Source organism: Scylla paramamosain, chromosome 25 (genome assembly GCF_035594125.1).
Source record: "Scylla paramamosain isolate STU-SP2022 chromosome 25, ASM3559412v1, whole genome shotgun sequence".
In the NCBI taxonomy this organism is placed as follows: domain Eukaryota; kingdom Metazoa; phylum Arthropoda; class Malacostraca; order Decapoda; family Portunidae; genus Scylla; species Scylla paramamosain.
In genome coordinates, this window is record NC_087175.1 from 20,447,951 (window position 1) to 20,473,392 (window position 25,442).

Genomic DNA, 25,442 nt, shown 5'->3' on the forward strand with positions numbered 1-25,442 from the left:
TTTTGCTTCTTTTCTTTACGTATCCGTGACACATTGCCGGCGTGGTGACCGTGACGTGACGCAGGACGAGCAACACAAACACAAACACAAGGATCCTCTTATATCAGAATTTCAGTGTTTTGATATTTTTTGGTTATTTTCATTGGCACCTTGAACAAAGTGTGTGTGTGTGTGTGTGTGTGTGTGTGTGTGTGTGGAATGTCTCAGAGTGTACGTCAGACTTCATTGGTCACGTTACGAAGGCAAGCGAGGGATGAAAGATAGGGAAAGACACCAAGGTCGTTGTATCACAGGCTGGACAGAGGTTTGGACTTCAGGATTGGGGGAATTTAAGGGAGTCTGGTAATGAAACACTGAATATGAGCCTCTTCTGGGAGCGATTTTGGTGCTCATGCGCTCACCGTATTTGGCAACTGTGTGTGTGTGTGTGTGTGTGTGTGTGTGTGTGTGTGTGTGTGTGTGTGTGTGTGTGTGTGTGTGTGTGTGTGTGTGTGCGTGCGTGTGAGTGAATCTACGTTTCTCGTGTGCACCTAGAAAAAAAAAAAGAAAAAAAAATCCGCTAAATCGAGAAAAAGAAAAAAAAAGATAATTGTAACTAATCTTCTTTCTAAAAATCAGCTCTGTCAGCCAATGTCCTCTTCTGTTTAAAGAAAATGAGAGGAATGAGAAGGAATGAGAGAGTGTCACAGTCTCACTTTCTATATAGCACGACATTCTCTCTCTCTCTCTCTCTTTCTCTCTCTCTCTCTCTCTCTCTCTCTCTCTCTCTCAGAAGTTGCTTTGTTTCGTGTTCGAGAGTATCCTTGTGTGTGTCATCTACCATATTGTACTTTCTTTATTTTCTTATATTCTTTTGTTCTCGCAGCGATAATATACCAGTTAGTCAATTATCAATCTATCACTTGACACTTTCACTGCGATATACAACTCGCAGCATGAAAAGGACTGTAGAAACTCCCCAACACGTACCTATAAAGAAGAATAAAGGAATGAAAGGAATATTGGGTCAGTTTGTGGCCAGTATAATATTTAGAAGGGGCTGCTGAGCGAAAAGTGCCTCAGAGTAGTTTGTGATGACTGACCAGGTGCCAAACAGCGGTGAAAGGGTTAATGAAGGGTTCTTTTATTTATTTATTTATTTTTTTTCGCCTTGGCCTGAACTCTTCTTACATAACAAATAAATAGATTGTTAAACGAATACACAGATAGAATAAATAAAATAGGATTAAATAAATGAAGCGGCCCGTCAGTCAATCATTTTTACACACACACACACACACACACACACACACACACACACACACACACACACACACACACACACACACACACACACACACACACACACACACCTAAAATCCTTGAGCAGCAAACACTCCACTCGCATTCCACTTTCCACTTCACAACACACACCACACAACACTCCGCAATACTCCACAACACAACACTCTTTAACACACACCACTTACCACTTCACAACACACACCCCTACCACTCCACCTAACACTCAAATCAGCACTCATAACACCCTCCCCGAACATTGCCTTACACAACACCAAATAAAGAGAAAACAGACAGACAAACATAGATAGGCAGACAGTTTATTTGCCTCGGATTTTTACAAGAGATACAATTAGGAAAAGTTAAAGACGACAGTGTATAGAATCTGGATAAGTGTATGGCTAAGATCTGGATGAGTTTGGATAATCTGGAATGAATATACAGAGTCTATATATGGTCTAGATAGATATAGACAAGCTGGAGAGGGTGGTGATATCATGAATAGGGTCAGGACAGGGTGTGGACAAACTGGATAGGATGTGGAATAGTCAGCATTGGGTCTAAATAGTGGGTAAATCTAGATAATATATGGATGGCGTGCATGTAGTCTGAATAGGATGTGGACAGACTAGATAGTGAGAGGGATAACCCATATACAGTCTGGATAGGGTTTAAATAGTTCTCAACAGGGATACTTCTGTAAAGGCTGAATAAGATCTGTTTTAGCGTGGAGTGGGTCTGAGTAAGGTCTGGATAGGGTCTGAATACTCTAGATGGGATGTGAATGTGGAAGAGTGACTGGATAGGACCTGGGAAGGGTGTAAATAGTCTGAATAAGGTTTGGATAGCGAGCGAATAATCTGCATAGGATATAGAGCGTGTGAGTCGTTTTAGATAAGATGTAGGTACTTTGAATAGTCTGGATATGATCTGGATATTTGAATAAAGTCTAGATAACCCTGAGTAGGATCTGAATTGGGTCTGGATGATCTAAATAGCAATAAATACACCGATTAGTGTCTAGGCAAATCCGGTTAATGAGTGGGTGATCTGTATGGTGTGTGCAAAGGAGCTGTGTAGGTGTGGACAGGTCTGGCTAGGGTGAGCATGTCCTGGTGGCTAGCCGTGCCTGCAGATGGGGTGGGAATCCTGAGCACGTCGGAATGAGGGAGTCGCTATGGCCTAACAAATTCCTTGGTAATGCTGGACGCGTGCATGTGTGTGTGTGTGTGTGTGTGTGTGTGTGTGTAGTGTGGAGTCCCTGAAGGAGCCCCAGGATAGCGTTGGGCAGGGAGATGGTGGTGGTGGTAGTAGTAGTAGTAGTAGTAGTAGTAGTAGTGAGTTTATTCTTTTTTTACTCTTGTTCGTTGTGATAGTAATACTATTGTGTACAAAAAAGAAATAGGAAAGAAAGAATGAAAAATGAAATAAGAAAAAGAATTTGTTGTTATTCTTAAATGTGGCGGTGGTAATTGTTGTTGTTATTGTTGTTGTTGCTGTTGTTGTTGTTGTTGTTGTTTGTGGGAAGGGAGATAAATACAACAACGTTTTATTTCTTTTTCCTGTGATCTCTATTCTACAGCTTTTTTCTTGTATTAATCAAAGTTTTATGCCTCAATCAAGAACTACTTTTGTTGTCAGTAGCGTCTTAGGAAGTACGTAACCTAAACTTCCACTAGATCAAACAAATGACGGAGAGTAGGCAAAACACTCAAGAAAAACCGTACAACCATTTCCGTAATCCTTAAAAACAAACAGTCCGTATGAGAGATTAAAAGTTAAGGACACATAACCTTTAGACTAATACCTTACCACTGCTTCTGTCGTCAGTAATGTGTTAGGGAGTACAAAACACCCATGAAAACTCGCAATCATCTGTGTGACCATCGAAAAAGTCCTTACGAATACGGGACTCAGTGTTAACTCCTTACGACTCCTTTAGTTGTCAATAATGTCTTAGGTAATACATAAAACTTACACCAGACCAGATAAGAATGACTGTGTGCAGACAAAACATTCCATCATCATCTGTGACCATTGGAAAACAGCCCTTAGTAATGCAAGACTAAGTGTTAATCCTTTACCGTTCCTTCTATTGTCAGTAGCGTCTTAGGAAGCACCATGAACTTACACCAGACATTCCCAGAAGCCATAACAGTCGAAGGGTTAAGCTGCCAGCCTTACTAACACGAGAAACACTCCAGTACACATTTTTGTTAATTACACAAGAGGCGGCGAGGCGGGAAGGCGGAGAGAGCCGTGTATAAAAAAAAAAAAAGGAAGAAAAACCTGTACTAATTGGCGTCTCACAGCACAAAGGTTAAAACGGCAGCAAAAAATTGTGTTCAGGTACATTTTGCAAGGGCCTGCCTGCATGATTCGCTTTACTGGGGGAGGCAGAAGTCACGTGGGGAGAGAGATAGAGAGAGAGAGAGAGAGTGACGGTAGGGAGTGAAACAGGATCTTTTATGGAATTTTGGCGAGGTTTACTTGCAAAAAGGGGAAAAAAAGGAAAAAAAAATGCACAGAAAAACTAGCATAGACGGAGACATTTTTTTTTTCTAGGGAAATTACCGAAGTTAATTTCAGTCTTTCTTTTGAATTGCGGCCAGTTACTCTTCTTTTTTTTTATGGAAATTACTGGGAATTACCATTTTTTTTTATGGAAATTACCGGCAGTGACTTTCTTTTATGGGAATTACTGGAAGTTACTTTCTCTTACTGCTTTATGGAAATTACCGAGTGACTCATCTACAATAAATAAATAAATAAATAAATAAAAATAAAAAAAACTCAGATATAGGAGGAAAAATATGTACAGAAAAGCAAGATTCAGTATAGAATTTGCTACAGGTTATTCGTATCTCAAAAAAAGAGTTAGCATAAGAGAGAGAGAGAGAGAGAGAGAGAGAGAGAGAGAGAGAGAGAGAGAGAGAGAGAGAGAGAGAGAGAGAGAGAGAGAGAGAGAGAGAGAGAGAGAGAGAGAGAGAGAGAGAAAGGAAGGTCGAAGCAAATATTTCTCTCGCGTTTACTACAAGCTGTTCTTATTAAAGTTAGTGTAGGAGAGAACAAACAGGTAGAGGAAGTAAACTCTTTTTAGAATTAAGTGAGGCTTACCAGAAAGAAAAAGCTGAGTATACCAGAAAGAAGAAAAATCAACATAGAGAGCGACAGAATCTTTCGTGGCATTTAAACAGGATGCACTTAACAAAAATGTCTTACGTAGGAGACGGAAGAAAGAAGAGACACAAAGGGAGACATTCTTTCGTGCCATTTTAGTGAAATTAACTTGACAAAAAAGCTGTGTGCAGGAGAGAAACAAAATGATACAGAGGGAGACACTCTTAAATGGCAAATAAGTTGGATTAACTAAACAAAACTTGCGTAGGAGATAGATAAGAACAGACATGGAGGGAGGACAGCATCTTTCGTGGCATTTAGGAAGGATCTGCTTAACAAAAACAGTCATATACTGGAGAGAGAAGGAAAAAAAATAAAAATGGACACTTTCGTAGCATTTCAAGAAGAACTGGCTTAAAAAAGTCGTGCATATGAGAGAGAGAGAGAGAGAGAGAGAGAGAGAGAGAGAGAGAGAGAGAGAGAGAGAGAGAGAGAGAGAGAGAGAATAAAGAACAGAGAGGGGGACAGACTCTTTAAGTGACATTTAATTATTTTACATCTTTGGTCATCTTCCTTTGACATTCAGGGCTCTGTGAGAAATAGTTTGCATGGACGTACTGAAGAAAAGAAAGACTAGGTGGTTGATTTTGTCTTTTCTAAGCTATAAAACTATTCAGAAGACAAGAAGAAGAAGAAAAAAAAGAAAAAAGAAGAAGAAGAAGAAGAAACCGTGTCTTAACCCTCTGACTGATAATGGCACATGTAATTTTATTTTCAGGAACTTTCATCAATTTTACTCATGAAACAGTTAAGCTACAAACACTAAAAAATCTTCGCTAGATACTGGATGACACCTTTTGCTGTGAGTGTTATTCGTGATCTAAACTTATACCAGACTATAACATGAAGCTGAGAGGGAGATTTATGTACCAGTGGAAGGGTTAGTAACAAGAATCTTGAATAACAAGCACTCTATCTTACTTTCAGAATAATCAGTATCAACCTTTAAGATCTTCAATTACGGGAACTTTTAATAACTATAATCTTTAATAAAAATAAGTACAGTGACTCACTCTAAGAATATTTAATAACAAAAATCTTTGAAGCTGTGGAATTCACCTTATTTATAGAGTCAAACGAAAGCAGACAGTTTCTATAGCATAAGTGTGGATTTAGTCAATAGGAGCAGAATGGCACGTACGGGAGGCGTTTAGTTAGTCATGTAGGAGAGAGTACAGAGGAAGGAGCTATGGAATTCACCAAATTTAAACGGGTCTTGTAGAAGAGAACACAGAGGAAGGCAGACAGTTTCAAAGCATCAACCTGAATTTAGTTAACTGGAGAAGCACAGCACGTAGGGGAGGCAGCAAGCTTCTATCATAGCAGAGGGGGAAAGAAACCCTTTGACTGCCACTTGGTACACCTTTCCCTAATTACTAGTCACTCTGAGACATCTTTACTTGTTCTATAGCCACATCCAACTCTGAAATGGGCAGAAATTGAAAAATGTATTCTTTTCCACCGATAACGTCCTTGTAGATCCTTATAAAGATTTCATACATTGCATTATGGAGGTGATATTATGTCGTATCAAGGTGGAAGGGTCAAGTTGAGGTAGAGGGGAACACAAAGGAAGGCAGAGGTATTGGCCTGGATTTAATTAACATGAACACGTCACGGAGGAGAGGCAGGACGTTAGTATCATAACAGTGGGGGAAGGAAAGCATAAAAGACAGTGAGGATGTTGAGCTGAGGCGGCTGAAACGCTGTGTGTGTTCTGCGTCGCGGCGAGTTAGAAGGGCAGGCAGTTTAAGCTGGTTAGGTGAGGGAGGGTTGTTAGTATAGGAGGGAAGCGAGTGGACGTTATGGTGATGGCATGAATGGTCTGAGTGTGTGGTTTGTTATAAGAACGTAAGAGTAAATGGAAAGCTGCAAGAACCCATCCTGCCTACACGTGGTGGCCTCTGTATTAAACATGCCTATTTGTTTCCACCTATCATCCTCATCCATAAATATGTCTAATCTTTGAAAAGCTTCCTAATGACTCAGTACATATGACCTGATTACTGAGTCTATCCCATTCATCTACCACTGTCTTCGAAAACCAGCTTCTTTGTATGTCCTTTTCAAATCTGAGTTTATTAAGCTTGAACCCTTTATTTCTTTTCCAGTCCTGATTACTGAGTCTATTCCGTACATGCGTGACTATTTGAGAACCACCTTCTTTATATCTCCTTTATAAATCTAACTTTATGAAGCTTGAACGTATTTTTTCTTACACTTCGATTATTGACCATGAGGGTTTTTCTTTGTCACCTTTCTATGTGTATGTGATCTTTAGCTTGGGATCCCTCGCTACTACCTTACCGAGAACTCTGCCTCTTTTATCACACCCATCACTCGCATGCCTTCCTTCACTGCATCCATGAACTTTCTCTTTGATCTGCGTCTCTTCCTCCTGCCACCTCAACCTTACTCAGTCCCCTACGTCTTCTTCTGTCACATCCATCACCCGCGTGTCGCCCTTCACTGCACCCATAAACTTCCTCATTGGCTCTCTCTCTCTCTCTCTCTCTCTCTCTCTCTCTCTCTCTCTCTCTCTCTCTCTCTCTCTCTCTCTCTCTCTCTCTCTCTCTCTCTCTTCCTCCTGCCTGGTGGGTCCATCTTCAGGATTCTTCTCCCCACGCACTCCTCGTCTCTCCTCCACACACGACCACACCGCCTCAGTGTAGAGAGATGGCAGTGTTACCGTACTCTGGCTTGTATGTTGGTTATAGACGGGAAAAAAATGTATACCGTGTTTTTGGGGATAGTAATCGCATATTTTTGCTCTGATTGTGACTATTACGGTTTCAGAGAGTTATCGTCATTGCAATTCTTTACTTTCTTAGCGAGGGTCGAAAAGTTATGTGAAAAAAAAAAAGTTGAAATTATCCCCAACTTTTGCCTCCGTCTCTTGGTTAGGTTTGCGTTAGATGACTTTGTTTATTCTGACGGCGATTGCTGTGAAGGTTATCAGTGTCACAAATCCTTACCCTTATGGTGGGAATAAGAAGGATAGATGAAAGTTGAGAAGATTGCCTCGAATTTTTGCCTGCTGTCATTTCAGTATGTGCGTGCATTAGATTTATTCTGACTGCAATTACTGTGATCTTTAGAAAGTTATCACCGTCACAATTCCTTTTTCCTCATGATGGGAATAAAAAAAGTTGGGAGAAAGTAAAAAAAATTAGAAGATTACCTAGATCCCTGCTTGCTGTCATTTCATTATATGTATGTGTGCTATAGACGGCTGCATGCTTTTTGAGTGCAGTTTTTGAGTGCAGCTGGTAAGATCCCCATCATATGTCCATATATTTGCATTGGGGATAGAAGGGTTGCGTGAAAAGAACGTTGAAAAGATTTCCTCGAACTTTGCTTCCTGTCTCTTCGTTATGAGATGAGATAGATGGAATGAAGATGGCAAGCTGTCGAGGTAATGGACTGATAACCGGAAATGGTAAAAGGGAAGGAGATAGGAAGAGAACTGGAGGGAGAGATGCACAGACAGCTAACGGAGAGTAATGGAGAATGTTGGGAGAGGTGCTTGTTAGGTAGTAGAATTATAAACTTGAATAATAAGGAAGATTGGGGAAGCCTTTTGTCATACTGTACTGTAAAATCGCGTTTTATTTTTTTTTATTTATTTGTCTGTTTTGTGTTATGGTGTCTAGCCAAGAGAACAATAAATAAGGAAATGAATAAATTATTAAGATAAACTAAAACAAATGAGAATAAATCTAAATAGTTGAAAAAATATAAATAAATAAAAGTTTGCTCATCTTGCCGTCTCAAAAAAAGTTAGTTGCAGAGAGAATTTGCAAAAAGTTGTCCAATTTAGTTCTGAAAGTGTATTGATGCTCCTCTTTTGAGGCAGTTCAGAGCGTGCGAGGGAAGGAAAGCAGAAATGGTGGTGGTGGTAGTGGTGGTGATGATGGTGATGATGATAACTATTAAGATGAAGGTGGTGATAATAATAATGAACAGTAGAAGGATCGCCACAAAAGACATTTTCAGAACTAAAGCTATCACCACTTTATATCTAACACTGCTTTATATCCTAAACAGTTAACAGACAAAGTAAAGGTAATTTCTAAAGCGAATTTAACACCACTTAACAGCTTCTTCCCTCAGTAAAACCCAGATACGATAATGAACCAAATCTAATACCACTTCATTATGTAAACCTTCCTAAAAACAGACGTAGAGCAGAAATGCCACTTTATCAAGCGTTTTATAACCATCGGGCTTGTAATGTGCCAGGAACCAATCTTTACCTTGCCTTCTGTACCCAAACTACTGGTAGAGACGAGCCTAAACACGTGTACAGTATGTAGCTCTCAAAACTGTCTTTAAAGTAGGATGTGAACTGTGGCATAATGAACGATATGAACCTGCTGCCTGGTCACGTGTTGCGTCGGTAAGGTTGGTATGCGTGGCTTGAAGTGATGCTGATACGTCGATCCGTTCCCTAGGTCATAATATACGGCAACCATCCCCTAGTGTGTGTACAGGGCTACCAACTGCTGCCACCGTAAGGGAGGTTTCAAGACGCTTATCCTTTAATTTTTGATGACCAGTTATGATTGTTTGGGGACCGGTACCTCAGTGAGCCTTTTTTTTTTTTTTTTTTTAATAACTTTTGTTGTCCTTGGCCGGTGTCCCTTTTACATAAAGAAAAAAAGAGCAAACGCGTTGAATAATTTCGTACATTATATCAATCTAGACCTTATTTTTTTTTTTATAGTTTTTGTAGCTGCTGTACCATGCATTGTTAAGTACCAGTCATTTTGATATGCTACACTTGTTTATAGTTTATCTACAAGACCGTCCAGCGACACTAGGGGAACGTCTGACGGCACACGTGGAGATGCTGCCACACTCGTCCGAAACGTGCATTCCTGGTGAGTTTCTGACATGCCCTTGGTGACGCACATGATGCGAGCACCAAGAACATGAGAGAGCAAGAAAACGAGGAAAGCTGAAAGGAGTTTATCAGGTCTACACGTGGCGGTTCCTTTATAAAGTATGCCTGACTCTATCCACATCAACCCCATCCATTAATCTGTCTAATGTTCTTTTAAAGTTCCCTATTTACTCAACGCTAACAAGCTGACGACCAAACCAATTTCTTCTTCTAGTCCGTATCTCGACCTTATTTTATCTAAGAAGGACTCTGGTCAAGGGCAACACACACACACACAAAAAAAAAAAAAGACATAAAACTACGTCTAACAGGTTCTAATGAAAGGCTTCGAAGTTTTTAGGTTCATGATTTTAGTGAAAGCTTAGCAAAGATTCTGCATCACCCATGAGAACCTGGCTGATCGTCCCCGTGGCCTTTGAAAATAGTCTTCATGGGAGGAGCTGTGTCAAAGTACTGGTCTCGTGCTTCTGAATCTCCGCCACTTGATGTAAGACGCGAGAATGTGCGGCAGTGGTGCGCGACTTGTGTGTCATTTTGGGACACACACACACACACACACACACACACACACACACACACACACACACACGGACAGACACACGAAAAGACAGATACAGACTGACAGACACACAGACAGGTAGATAGATAGATAGATAGATAGTTTACTGACCTGAATTTCAATAACACAAAATATTGTAATTCGTGAACATACACAAATAGACAGACTGACAGACATACACATAGTAGACAGGCAGACAGGCAGTTAATTAATTAGATAGTAATGACTACAGCTTCAATAACACACAGAACATCACAATTTATAAAACATCCCTCCAGCACACACACACACACACACACACACACACACACACACACACACACACACACACACAAACACACACACACACACACACACACACACACACACTTAACTTTCACATATCAGCAACTACAACGCAAAACAAACACGTCACTCTTGCCTGAATCACTGCTAAAGGAACTAAGTAAACCACGCATCCCACTGCTACTCCAGCCAACACACACACACACACACACACACACACGTCCTGGAGTTATAGGGAGGCTCAGTAAGCACAGGCGCCTCTTGATGCACCCATGGTATGTCTTCCCGCCCCAGCCAGTACCAGTGTTCTCGACCCGGTAGTATAATAATGTAATCCCTTCACTCCATAGCACCTCAGCCCGGCGCAGCTCAGCGAGGCACGATCACAATCATTAGTGCAAATGGGCCGACGAAAACTTTGTTACTGGATTGTGCGTACTTTGTGTGTGTGTGTGTGTGTGTGTGTGCGTCAATAGATTATCTACTATCAGTCATGCAGTCTATCTATTTATCCATCTATATTAGTATTTTTGGTCCTTTCAGTTGTACGGTATCATTTTATTGTTCAGGAAACAGTACCAGTGTGGTATATTTTCATATTCAAACGATCAATATTAATCTGTAGCAGCGTAGCGTATCCTGCACAATTTTATCTTTATTAACGCTCTTTTGATTACCAGTAGGTGATTTTATGAGGCTGGGAACTGTTTGCACTGCTGAATGGGTCAATCCGTTATAGATAATATACGTATTTTCTCTTACGCCTGTCTAAAGGTGAACCACAATGCAAACTTTTGCTGTATTTAGGTTTTTTAATTGGCCAGTAATTCTCCTTATTGTTAAACTGTATTTTAACTTTTTTAAAATTTGTTTTACATTTTTTGTCATTATCTTCGTAACGTCTTTCTTTTAGGTTTTAATATAACAGAAATGTGTTTTTAAGTTTGAATAAATTTTGATTTAGTATAAATGCAGACAACAGATTTTGTGATATACTCATGTAATTATGAAAGCCTTATTTATTACCTGATTTATGGTGCTTGTGTGGTATGTATCTATCTCTGTATCTATCTTTCTTTGTCTACTTTTTGTCTATTTATCTATCTATATCTATCTATCTGTGTGTACTGGGGGGTGGGGGGCGGCGGAAAAGAGGCGGAAAAGCAACACACACACACACACACACACACACACACACACACACACACACACACACACACACACACACACACACACACACACACCACACACACACACACACACACACACACACACACCGCCAAGGATTATCTGCCTGGATCCTGACAGCGTGGCAGTGTTAAGCTCTTGAGCGTGGTGGCGGCTTAACTTCTGCTAGCGGCGGAGTGAACCTGAGAAACTGACGACGATCTCAGGAAGCATCAGCCTTTAGTACTTGCCAAGGAAAGAATACACTGGTTTCTGAGGCGCCTTATAACCCTGCCAGAGCCTGATAGAGTGAGGGAGTGGCAGGAGGTTATAGGATGTTCCAGGAGTAGCTTCGACGGAGTGTACTTAAGAAACAGGTTGTGATTGTAATCGTTTTGTTAGATGCTTTGTTCTCTCAGTAAGATTACCTTCAAAGGGCACGGGAATAATAAGTTGGGTTCCTATGTGTGCTTTTTTTTCCTTTGATGTTACATAATGCTTGTTAAACTATCAGTACACTAAAGAGTTCACGCAGGGGAACCACATAATGCCTGACTTCTGATCTCTCTAAGATTTCTAATTGGGGCAAAGCAAACTTAGTATTGTTCAATGCCTCAAAAACTCAATTCCTCCATCTATCAACTCGACACAACCTTCCAGACAACCGTGCCCTCTTCTTCAATGACACTCAACTGTCACCCTCTTCTACAATGAACATCTTCGGTCTGTCCTTTGCTTATAATTTAAACTGGAAACTTCACATCTCATTTTTAGCTAAAAGTTGAAATCATTATTTCTTCTATCCTAATTACTGATCCTGAGAATTTTGCTTTCGTCACCCTTTTAATATCACCAATACCACTTGAAGACTTCCACTAGGTCAGCCTCTTAACTTATGCCTCTAAGGAATGCAAACTTAAAAGCTTTAGTCTCCTTTCATACTGAATACTCGTCATCGCTGTCATCGTTTTAGTCATTCTCCTTTAGAAGTACGAGTATACTGATTCTAACAGACCTATGTTCTTCCTGTAATATGCGGACTAGAACTGTACAGCACAATCTAGATGAGGTCTGACCAGCGCCAAATGTAACTATAATATTACTTCGGGACTTTTACTTTTCACACTTCTACAAGTACTAGTCCCGAAGAAATATCAAAGTTATCTGGGAAGGGAACATATGGTAAGGGTTTCACTGCTTCTCTAAAGACATGCAGGGTCTCCAGGACGTTTATAAGCACATGGAAATTGTCTCTAGCGCCTCAATAAACACGTGACAATAGTATCCAGTGCCTCTGTCAGGACTATAAGCATCAAGAACGAGAAATAGCGTAATGAGGTGGAAGGCGGATTTTTTCCGTTACAACGAAGCACGCGAGAAAGGATTCCGGTGCCACTTGAAGGAAATGAGGAGCACCAAGCAAGCATATCTGCAGTTAGGTAGAGGACAAGTAGTTTCATTGCCTCTAAGGACATGAGAAGGATTTCCATTGCCGCTTCAAAAACATCAGTAGCACCAAGCAAGAATGTCAGCGTGATTAAATAGAAAACTTATAATCTTCACTACTTTTAAGGATACGAGAAGGTTATCCAATGCTCCTGTAAGCACACAGGAAGGGTTTTCAGTGTCTAGAAGCAGAAGAGAAGGGTTTCCAGTGCCGCTTCAAGGAGATGAGAAGCGTCAAGGAAGAACATCAGCGTAGTTAGATGGAAAGAATATTGTTTCCACTACCTCTAAGGAACTGAGAACGGTTTCAAATTCATCTGCGCACACGAGAAGAATCTCCAATGCCGAGGAGCAACAGGCAAGAGTATCAGCGCAGCGAGGTGGAAGACAAATTGTTTTTAATGTCTCTATAAGGACACGAAGGGTTTCCAATACCTCTAGAAGCACAAGAGGATTTCCAATGCCTCTATTACGACACGAGGAGCAACAGGCAAGAGTATCGGCGGAGTGAAATGGAAGACGAATAGGCTTCAATGTTTATAAGGACATTGAAGGGTTTCCAATACCTCTAGAAGCACACGAGAAGGGATTCCAATGCCTCGTACGACACAAGAAGCAACAGGCGAGAGTATCGGCGGAGTGAAATGGAAGACGAATAGGCTTCAATGTTTATAAGGACATTGAAGGGTTTCCAATACCTCTAGAAGCACAGGAGAAGAGTTGCCAATGCCTATTACCACAGTATCAGGGACTGGAGGTGGAAGGAGGGTAGTTTGCATTGTTTCTGTAGCGCCATGAATATCCTTCCAGCGCCAGACACCGTGACAACACCTCTTTCCCTGACGCTGAGTGAGGCTGAGTAGCTGGTGATCTTTTTGGAGCTTCTTAAGGAATGTTATCTGTGCTTCCCTCGTGAGGTGAACAGCATCAGCAGGTGTTGCCTTCGTGGAGTGAGAGGCGAAGGAAAGGACAGAAGTGAGAAGTGGAAAGCGGAGTAAAGGACGACATTGAGAAGCTAGCGATGTTTTTAAAGGTTCTGGGAGTGTTTGTTGTGCTTCCTTCGTGACTTGAATAGGATCAGGCACGTGTTAGCTGTTCTTGATTCTAAAGGTGAAGTACTGTAATAGCTGTTAAAGATTTTGTTATTAAATATTTTTTTGGTTAGATATTCAGAAAGTGAGTTACGTACTTAAAGATTTTTGTTATTAATCCTTTGACTGCTGTGACTTCTCTCCAATCATATAACAGTAGTGTGTTGCAGGTTTACAGTGTACCTTTAAAGCACATCACTAAACAGTCCAGTTTTTCAAAGCTTCCAGTGGTTGTACTTAGATTTTGGGTGCGTTAAGTCATCTGTCACTCGGATGAAGTAAAAAACTGCCACACTGCATTTATCTAGCAGTTAACCCTTTCGCTGCAATACGAAACAATTAACAGCACCAGAAGTAATGCACGAATTCTTTATAAGCATCTACGAGAAAGAAGGATTAAAAAGAACAAAGTTTGCAATTTCTATCCAGTTTATAGATGGAGGTGGCTGTAGAGAAAATAAACAAGTCCCAGAGTGATGAGTCATTAAAGAAAGGTGTACCAAATAACAGTCGGAAGATTAAATAAGGAGTTAAATTTTCTGAAAGTGGATTACTCTACCTCTGCAGGAATCAGCCTAAAAAAAAGAAAAAGAAAAATGCGACAAGAACAAAGGGAGGAAAAAGCTGCTGTTTGGTATTAAAGCTTGCAATGAGGAACGTGTTTACTGCTGCTCCTGAGGGAAATTAGAAACATCACGTAAGCACCTGTAGTTTTTATTTTTTATTTGCTAACTTAACCTGACCTAACCTAACCTATTTATTTATTGATCTATCTATCTTATCTACTAATTTATCTATCAATCTTTCTCCCATCTGTGTGTGTGTGTCTGTCTGTCTACCTGTCTATCTATCCTATCTATCTATCTATCTATCTATCTATCACATACTACGAAGGCAGACCAAAACCAAGAGGGAATTCGGGAAAAAAGACAGAATTCTTATTAAACTATCACCAGCATCAAAAAAATACCTTTGTTGAGAGAGAGAGAGAGAGAGAGAGAGAGAGAGAGAGAGAGAGAGAGAGAGAGAGAGAGAGAGAGAGAGAGAAGCCCACACAATATACTCCTCACAGATAGCAAATGTTAGAAGAAAGTGAAGTGAAAAGCGAAGGAAAAGAATGAATAGGAAAGCAACGAGTAATGTTTTGAAATTCAACAAAGGAGGAATAACTGCACTTGAGGTACGTGGAAGGAGAAGAAGAAGAAGAAGAAGAAGAGGAGGAGGAGGAGGAGGAGGAGGAGGAGGAAAAAGGGGAGGAAGAAGGAGTGGAAGGAAAAGAAGAGGAGGAAGAAGAAAGGGTGGAAGGAAAAGAAGAAAAAAAGCAATAAGAGGAAAAAAAAGGGAAAAGATAAAATGACGATGATGAAGAAAGATAAAACGAAAAAAAAAATATGGTGACAAAAAAAATAGAAAAAGAAAACAAAACAGAGCGAAGAGAGGAGACGAAAAAAAAAGTAAAAAAAAAAAGGCTGATCTTGTTATCAAAGGAGCTAAGAAGAGCGTGGAGCATACTTAACTGACAGACATGATGAGCGTGAGGCGTGCGGTAATGAGCATGAGGCGGGAAGAGCGGGGAGAGGTGGAAGAAGACTGATAGACAAACACAGACAGACCGACAGACAGAGAAGAGATAGAAAAAGAGTGAATTTGGAGGGGAGAGAGAGAGAGAGAGAGAGAGAAAGATAGACAAACACAGACCGACAGACGGAGAAGAGATAGAAAAAGAGTGAATTTGGAGGAGAGAGAGAGAGAGAGAGAGAGAGAGAGAGAGAGAGAGAGAGAGAGAGAGAGAGAGAGAGAGAGAGAGAGAGAGGCAGATCGACAGACAAAAGAGATGAAAAAAAATTAGGAGGAGAGAGAGAGAGAGGAAAAAAAAGTGAATTTGGAGGAGAGAGAGAGAGAGAGAGAGAGAGAGAGAGAGAGAGAGATGAGAGAGAGAGAGAGAGAGAGAGAGAGACAGGCAGACCGACAGACATAGAAGATATAGAAAAAAAGTGAATTTGGAGAGAGAGAGAGAGAGAGAGAGAGAGAGAGAGAGAGAGAGAGAGAGAGAGAGAGAGAGAGAGAGAGAGAGAGAGAGAGAGAGAGAGAGAGAGATGGAAAAGTACTAAAGTCAGAGCACAGAGAGACAGACAAATAGACAGAGAAACAGAGACAGAGAAAAATAAAGAGGACAGAACTCGCAGCACATACATACATACATACATACATACATACATACATATAGACAGACAGAGATGGAAGAAAATTGAACTCGGGTCACAGACACAGACAGACAGACAGACAGACGGAAGAAAAGATGAAGACAGACAGAGACAGAAAGGAGAGATGAAAAATGAAGTTACGGCACAGACAGACAAAGAGACAGATAAACAAATGAACAGAGAAGGAAGAAGATTGAACTCGGAAGACAGACTAACAGAAATCGAGATAGAAACAGAGAGAGAGAGAGAAGAGATGAAGAGGGCTAAGCTTACGACACGAACAGACAGGCAGAGAAAGACAGACATAGATGGAGAAGACTGGACTCGGGGAAAAGACAGGCAGACAGAGAGATCGATGAGCGCCAAACGGGCAGCATTCCTCCTGATGGGGACGTGTCTCGCAGCTGTGATCCGTTGTCAATATCGTCTTGTTAACGTCTCACTGTTTCCTTCACCGCACTGCCGAAATATACGTGGAAAGGATAACAAGCTCTTCCCTCATTGCTTTTATTATTTGTTGATGTATTCCAACCGGTAAATAAGAGTCTTTTTTTTTTTTTTTTTTTTTTTTTTTTGCAATTTCACATTTTTTTTTCTCTCTGCTCATTTCTGTATTTTTTTTAATGTAGGTTCTCTCTCTCTCTCTCTCTCTCTCTCTCTCTCTCTCTCTCTCTCTCTCTCTCTCTCTCTCTCTCTCTCTCTCTCTCTCTCTCTCTCTCTCTCTCTCTCTGTATTTCTTACTGTCTATGACCTAAGTTCTTTCAAGAGGGAGATTTCAAGAGACCTCTAAATTTTTATATATTCTTTTTTATAAGTTTCTATTTAGAGTACGATTCTCACTTGGCCTTTTTTTTTTTTTTGCTGTCGTTTTTATTCGTTATAGTAAAATGTTCTCTTAAAAGGAAAAGAGTAACTGAGGGCTTCAGGGCACTTCTTAATTATAGATATTCTTTTTGATAACTTCTATTGGGACTGGGGTAACTTTCTATCGGAACCGGGATTCAGAAGAACATAAGAAATAAGGGAAGCTGCAAGAAGCGACCAGGCTTACACGTGGCAGTCCCTGTATGAAATATACCTACCTATTTCCACCTATCATCCTTGTCCATAAACCCGTCTAATCTTCTCTAAAAGCTCCCTAATGTCTTAGCACTAACAACATGATTACTGAGTCCATTCCACTCATCTGCCACTCTATTTCAGAACCAATTTCTTCCTGTCTCTTTCCTAAACCTAAATTTTTCAAGCTTGAAATTCTCAGTTGACCATTTTTTTTCTTTGTTATCGTTTTGATGACCATTGCTAGATTCCGTCCTAAAAAAAATAAAAAAAATAAATAAATAAAAAAATAAAGTAACAAGTGTTTTTCCTCTAAGCGGTAACTCATATTTTTCGTTCCTTAATTAAATTTTTGTTCTCTTTTCCAAGCCGTTTTCTTCCACCGAACATTTTAATGGGAAACTGCAAAAAAGCGAGTCGTGATTGATTAATTTGTGTATCTGATTTGCTTACCCTTGCCCTGTCTCCTTTAACAAAACTTTTCAAGTCGTTTATGAAATATTTTTTGTATTTATCTTATTTTTGTACCAGCTTTCTATAGATCTTTTTTTTTTTTTTTTGTACTCTTGGTGAGCTGCCTTCTACTGATTGATTTTTTAAGCGGCTTTTTTTCCCCTTCCTTCTAACTTTTGTGCTCGTGGCCAGCCTTCTTCTGACATACGACTTTTATTTTGGATGTGACAAACAAGCAGACTTTTTCCCCTTATTTTTGTATCACTTGACTCGAAAATCGGCATATCCTTGCGTCCCCCTTCTTGGCTGCTTCATTTGTCTTGTTTGTCGTGGAGGACCATGGAACACCACCTCTGTCTTTCCGCAGCCAATCCAGCAAGTCAGCCACTCCTGTGACGCGTGGAATATCTTCTAAAAAGCTGTCCTTGTACTTTATTCTTTGTCTTCCTCTTGCTCTTCGATCTTCCACCTTAACCAATAATAACATGCATTTTCCAGGATTTACTAGGTGCCCCATAAATCTCAACTGTCTAGTTCTTCTACTTTATTTGTTCCGCATTAAGTACTAGAAGGTAAATGCATAGTGGAAGTCTCGATGTAGAGAGAGAGAGAGAGAGAGAGAGAGAGAGAGAGAGAGAGAGAGAGAGAGAGAGAAGTGAGTTGTTTTCAGAAAGTTTCAGGTTCCTCGGGGTAACAAGATAGAATAAACTTTACCTGAAGCCTGTATGGGATTATGTATTGGATCAACACAGCATTAGGGAGACCAGGCAACATTGAAAGATATCGTCTGAAATTTTTGACTGTTGCGGATTCCCTTAAGGCTGATACAGTGGTCTAATGGAACTTCCGCTCCTAAAAGAACTGCTTCCAAAACAAGTACCACGTTTAGGCCTTGCAGCTTCCTTATTTTCATGCACTTCTATGTTATTTCATTCATCCCTCATTTGTCCCTTCCCTCTGTCCTCACTGCCACGCTCTGTCTGTTTCTCTGTACCTCAGTTCCTTCCTCTGTGTTGTCATTTCTTTTCGACTGGTATTTAATGTAGAATATAATATGTGTACTGAAATTGAGCAGTCTTTTGAGGTACGTAAGGATTGGTCTCTCTCTCTCTCTCTCTCTCTCTCTCTCTCTCTCTCTCTCTCTCTCTCTCTCTCTCTCTCTCTCTCTCTCCTTCCACTATGCTGTCATATTTTTTTTTTTTTTCAAGCACTTAATGTAGATTAGTGAAATCGCACAGCGTATTCTTAGACGTCATGCTGTGTTACCTTTGAAAGATGCCATTGACAGAAAATTAATAGAGTAGATGAAACCTTTTGGCACTGCTGCAAAATAGCTGAACTGTGCAGTCCATGAATGGAGGTGAAGGATGTGTTGCTGCTGAAATGTTACATTACGATTGGAGAAATTGATAGTTAATATGCGTAGCTACTGTCTTACTAACGCCTCAGTATTTCTTCACCCAGAGTCGGAATACACTTCAAAGCTAGGTGGTGTTAGATATATGAATTTAATACTCGTAGCCACTGTCTTGCTAACGCCTCAGTATTTCTTCACCCAGAGAGGGAATACACTTCACAGCTCGGTGCATTAAACCTTCAGCGAGGGTTTTTATGAGACTGTAAACTAAACCAGCGAGAACAGGCATCGTATCCTTCAAATAAATGCAAGGATAGATAACCTGAATGCTCAGAGGAGAGTTTAATAAGCCAATGAATGCTGGAGGGCTGCGAGTGAGGCAAGACTGAAATCACCAATGAGTTATTTTTATTTTTTTACATTTTTATCCTATTTAATTTTTTGGGTGCAGGGACACACACACACACACACACACACACACACACACACACACACACACACACACACACACACACACACACACACACACACACACACACTGAAAGAAAGAGTTGCATGTGAGTCGCGTGTGAATCACCATTGGATTTTTGGGATAATATTGAAATAACAGCGTTTGCATCTGAGGGCTAGGTTAGATGAGGGGAGGTTAGGTTAGGTGAAATTAGGTTTAGATTCATTAATTTCCTTGCTTTAGCTGTTGGTTCCTTTATTGTTAAGGTCACGATTTAAAGAAAGCGTCATATTTTGCCGAGAAAATAAACATTCGCTACCTGAAAATGAGTAGCTAAAGATATTTCCATACATATTTCTTTTTCAGTGCGTGCAGGAAGACGACTAAGAGCTAAAAAAAAGAAAAAAAAGCTACGCTGGTTTGTCATTCACGTTAAAAAATGAACTATTGAAGAGTAAAAAAAGGTACGTCCAAGAAAAATAAAGTCAGTCTTGATTTTCATGAACTAACTTCCCATTAAGCCGAGTGTTCCCGCGGCTGTAATGAGGCAGCAATTAGACCCGTGAATGTGTTAAGCCTTTTGCCGGCGCCGCTCCACGAGACGAAGCAAATGTTAATGTCTTGATGCACGTAAATGCTTCTTGCTCTTATTCTGTAACGCTTCAGGCTCTCACTGCTATCTGGCACACTTATCCTTAACTGCTAAACACTCCCGAGACATTTTTTCTTCATATTCTTACGTTCTTAACCCTTTTACTGATACGTGACACACCTTTCCTTAACTTCTAACCTTTTTGAGACATCTTTCTTTCTTTATTCTTAATTTACTTCTATTTAAAGCATCTTTCGTTAATTACTAGCCATTCTGAGACATTTTTACTTGCAGCGTCCTTCGTATTCGTACATTTTTTTAACCCTTTCACTGTTACCTGGTACATCTTTCCTTAACTTTTTTTTTTTTCTTTTCTTATTTATTTCTTGATTTACTTCTATTTAACACATCTTTCCTTAATTACTAGCCACTTTCAGACATCTTTTCTTGCAGCACCCTTATATTCTTACGTTCGTAACTCTCTTATTGCTGCTTGGCACGTCTTTCCCTATTTACTAAACTCTGGGACGTCTTTTCTTGCTCCACATCCACCTCCAGATTGCAAGATATAACCTTTTTATTCCTGCCTTTCTTGTTGGTGCTTATAAAGGTTCCTGGTATTGCGTCTAGTGCTGTCCATTGGTGTCCATGCAAATGATTTTTTTAGTGTTCTAAATATTAACAGAGGTACGGTCATACAGGTAAAAGAGACTGTTGAATGAATGGATGTGTTTATTGGTTATGAGGCGCCGTTCTAGCCCTAACAGACTCGGAAAACCAGACGTATATGCGGGAAAAAATATAAGCTAGAGTGGTTTGAATGAATGCTTTTGTACCACATTGATGATCAGTTAGGTTCTCAATTTTTTTTTTTCTGTATTGATGGTGCAGAATTTCTGTTATCACTAGAATCATTAAAATTCATGAAAAAAAGAAAAAAATTGCTTTTCACTGAACCTGTTAAAGTAGTGGGAAGTCGTCTACACATTTAAACTTCATATCTTTTTTTTTCCAACTGATGATGCAGAATACGTGTTAAACAATCAATAGAATCATGGAGAACTCCCTGAAAACCCTCAGTGAGGTCTCAATGGAACCTGTCAAAAGTAGTGGAAGGAAGACACCAGAAAAATTAGTTTCTCATTTCTTGTGTCACTGATGATACAGAATCCTCGTTAAACAATCAGTAGAATAATTTAAATCCTTTACAGTAAAGCCTATTAAAAAAGTAATTGAGGAGGAGGCACCGAAACATTTTTTCTCTTTCATTGATGCAGGTATGATAAGTACAGGGAGTCCTTGTACATGTTAAACCCTTTCACTGCTACTTCGTACGTCTGCCCCTAATTACCAGTCACTCTGAGACATCTTTACTTGTTTCTACAGCCACATCCAATCTTTGAACTGGGAAGGAATTGCAAAATGTATTCTTTTTTTACGGCTAACTTTTGTGTAGATGCTTATAAAGACTTCACGCATTGCTTCTGCTGCTGCTGATTGTATCGCGTCGGCAGTGAAAAGGGTTAAGGGTGTATGATCAGTATCCCTCTATTTTAAAACACTTACAATGCTTTGTGTGTGTGTGTGTGTGTGTGTGTGTGTGTGTGTGTGTGTGTGTGTGTGTGTGTGTGTGTAAGAGGAGAAGCTGTATTCTAGAACCAGTCAGCACCTCATGTCGACTTGTTTTTAACAGGCTCTAGTGGAAGTTCAAAAGGTTTTCAAAGGGTGCTTCAGTGATTCACTGATACTTTAATATGGTCTTGTTGAGGTCATTGGGGCTTCCAGGAGCTTTTTTTGATACTAGTGATAGTATAAGAGGGTCTCATGAAAGTTGTTAGGGCTTTCAAGGATGTTTTCCTGATTCCAGTGATAAATTAAAGGGCCTGAGCGAGATTGTTTGGGTTTTCAAGGATGTTTTCTTGATCGTAGTGACAGTTACACAACCTCTGGTAGAAGCTTTGAAGGTTTTAAGACATATCTTTATAGTCTTTGTAATAGTGTGAATACCGGTGAAAAATGATTTGGTTTTCATAAATTTTCATGATAATAATAGTTTTAACAAGCTCTTATGAGTCATCGAGTTTTCGAGAGCGTTGTCATTATTCTACGTAGTAATAGTTTAAAGATAACTACTGACCACCAATAAAAGAAAAAAAAAAAACAAAAAAAAACATGAGGGACCCGGTTGATCATCTGTGTGGCCTTTGAAAAATCGTCCTGATGAGAGAACAAAGGGTCTTCAAAACACAGGACGAGGCGTGGCGCGGCGCTGTCCGTACCGGGTCTGTATTGTGCTGACTGGCGAAGGAAGGCCGGTGAAATACTGGCAAAATACAACAAAGACGTATATTTCTCTTTAAATTTTCCGAGCTGGATGGAGCAAGAGATCTGAAACAAAGGGTGATTGGAGAATTGGAGAGAAAAAATGTGTGTGAAACGAGTATCAAAGAAAAAGTGAGTGACGAGAGAGAGAGAGAGAGAGGAGAGAGAGAGAGAGAGAGAGGAGAGAGAGAGAGAGAGAGAGAGAGAGAGAGAGAGAGAGAGAGAGAGAGAGAGAGAGAGATTCCAAAAGATCAGGGTATAGATGGGAATGAGAAAATGTTTTTAAATGACTATGAGAGAGAGAGAGAGAGAGAGAGAGAGAGAGAGAGAGAGAGAGAGAGAGAGAGAGAGAGAGAGAGAGAGAGAGAGAGAGAGAGACGCACTCCATGCCATCCCAAGAATCCAAACATTTCTCCAAAAAACATTACGATCAGTTTAAATTCTCCAGACCATTACATGTATTATTCCCTGCGCATTTAAAGGACACAAACATTCCTACCCTTCTTCCTCCTCTTCCTCCTCTTCCTCTTCCAGTGTACTATAGCTCTCTGGAAATTACTAAAAAGACACTCCCCTTAATAGCTACCCCCAGTGTTCCCCAGCAGCGTATACAAGACCCTCATTGTTCTTGTACTGCCCTGTGTGTTTGTGTGTAATGAATCATCTTTTACTGTACGCTGTGTTCATTATGATTCTTTGCCTTGACTTGCCTTTTAATTCTGCGCCCGAAACTCAGTGATTAGTGTGAGCTTTGTTAGTGCTCGATGTTTTGCTTTGTAATGCACGCCCGTTTGGTTCTGGAATTACACGGTGCAACTGAGGAATTACTGTGTTTTTCTGTGTGTGTGTGTGTGCGTGTGTGTGTGTGTGTGGTGATTCACCTACGATCGTCTGCTGGTCACTCAGCCAGCCGTTCCCCCACGGAAAGAGCTCACAGCTCATAGTGACCGATCTTTGGGTAGGACTGAGACCAGTGGACACACCACACACCGGGACAGCAAGGTCACAACTCCTCGGGTTACATCCCGTACCTACTTGCTGCTAGGTCAACAGGGGCTACACATTAAGAGGTTTTGCCCATGTGCCCTCGCCGTGTGTGTTTGTGTGTGTGTGTGTGTGTGTGTGTGTGAGGACTGGTTTGTGTAGGGAAGGGATGGAAGGAGGTTGGTGAGTGATGGGTGAGTGTTTTTGTAGGTTGCATGCTATATGTGTGAGTACGTAGCTATGGAAGTTGGTGCGTGGTGTGTTTGTGTGTGTGTGTGTGTGTGTGTGTGTGTGTGTGTGTGTGTGTGTGTGTGTGTGTGTGTGTGTGTGTGTGTGTGTGTGTACCCTCACTCGCGCGCGGATGTGGCAAACAACTTCCATCACTCGAGTCAACCAACCAGTCAGTTCCCAAAAGACTTACGAGTACATAACCTGACTCCCAACCGTAACTCAGCTACTCACCTGACGCCGCCGCGGGGATCGTCGTAGTTGAGTCTGTGCTGGTGGTGGTACCAGGCGAGCTGCAGGGCCGTGGCGGTGGGCACGTCAGCCACCAGGCACTGCAGCTCAAATTGTCGACCCTTCCCCGGTAAAACTTCTCCCGCAGTTCGACGCCGCGCTCGTCCAAGATCTGAATGGACGCCTCTGTGAGGGAGGGGACGGGACGTGGTGTGAGAGAGAGAGGTAATGTAGGCGAGGTGGTGAGAGGCTGAGAGAGAGGTCGTATAGGTAAGACTAAGAAGAGGAACAGAGAAGTGCAGGCAGGGACTGGGGAGAGGGATAGATATAGACAGGGCTGGGGGAAGGGACAGGGAGTGGTGAGAGTCGCTGATGTGAACTAGAGTGGTGTAAGTAGGAATTGAGAGTGGTTAGAGGCTGAGAGAGAGATGATATAGGCTAGGCTGGGGAGAGGAAGAGAGCAGTGGTGTAGGCAGGGCTGGGGAGAGAGACGGGGATGTATTCGTAGACGTGATGGTCAGGACTGATCTGGATGGCTGGTTACCTTGGTATCAAGGAGAAAAGTGGTTTTAGAGTGGCTGTTGAGGGATTAGGGGGACGTTATTAGAGAAATGGTATTAATTGGTAGGAATGATTTGAAAAGACGTTTCTATTACTGGGAAAGAAATTACATTGCCGTTTCACTACTGGGCCTTTTTTTGGCCATAACCACATAATATTTTAGACTTTACTATAGGTCTTTTAGATATTTTTTATTTTATATTTTTATTTTATTTATTTATTTAGTTTACGTAAGGAAAGGTGCTAGTCAAGAGTAACAAAACTGAAGGTGCCAGTCCCCCAAAAAGAGGAAAGTCCGAGAACAAAACCAAAAATTACATTAAGTCTTGATTAGAAAGACGAAGTGATCATACCATTAATTTTTTTTACTATGATTTTCTTTTCTTTTTCTCTGTGCCCATGGAAAATAATGTTTTGCAGTGGTCTGAATATCAACAGAGGACGACCACACCAGCAAAAGTGAATATGACTGCTGAATGATTGGAGATACTATCAGAAAAGTGACATAGGTGAATGAATGAACGCTTTGTGCCGAGGATAAAAAAGTTTCTGTTGACGATCATTGGTGGATAAGTGACGCTTGATTTCTTATGTAAAAGGGACACTGGCCCAGGAGGGGGGAAAAAAAAAAAAAAAGAAAAGGAAAATAAGTGCTGATCCCCAAACGCGAGTAAAAAATAAAAATAAAATAAAATAAAATAAATAAATGAAAATCATTGTAGACTGCAGGATGTGTGTCTTGAAGCCTCCCTCCTGAAAGAGTTCAAGTCAAAGGAAGGAGGTAACACAGAAGCAGGCAGGGAGTTCCAGAATTTGCCACAACAAGAGATGAATGATTGAGAATAGTGACTAACTCTTGCATTATAGTAGAGAGGTGGACAGAAATAGGGTTGAGGGAAAGTGGAAAAAGTCTTGTGCAGCGAAGCCATGGGAGGAGAGGGGGAAGGCATGCAGTTGAAGTAGAAGTAATATAAGAAAGAGGGTTGATTTGAAACAGGTATTTTTTATTACAAGGATAACTGAAGAAAAGTGGCCATGTAAGATTAAGAGGAGCAGCTTTATGTACTCGTAATATGTAATGAAAG

At 40.6% G+C, this 25,442-nt stretch overlaps 1 pseudogene; it reads right to left on the bottom strand.

The window, feature by feature from the left end:
* LOC135113390 (zwei Ig domain protein zig-8-like) overlaps window positions 1–25,442 on the bottom strand; it is a 73,626-nt pseudogene that overhangs the window by 13,584 nt on the left and 34,600 nt on the right.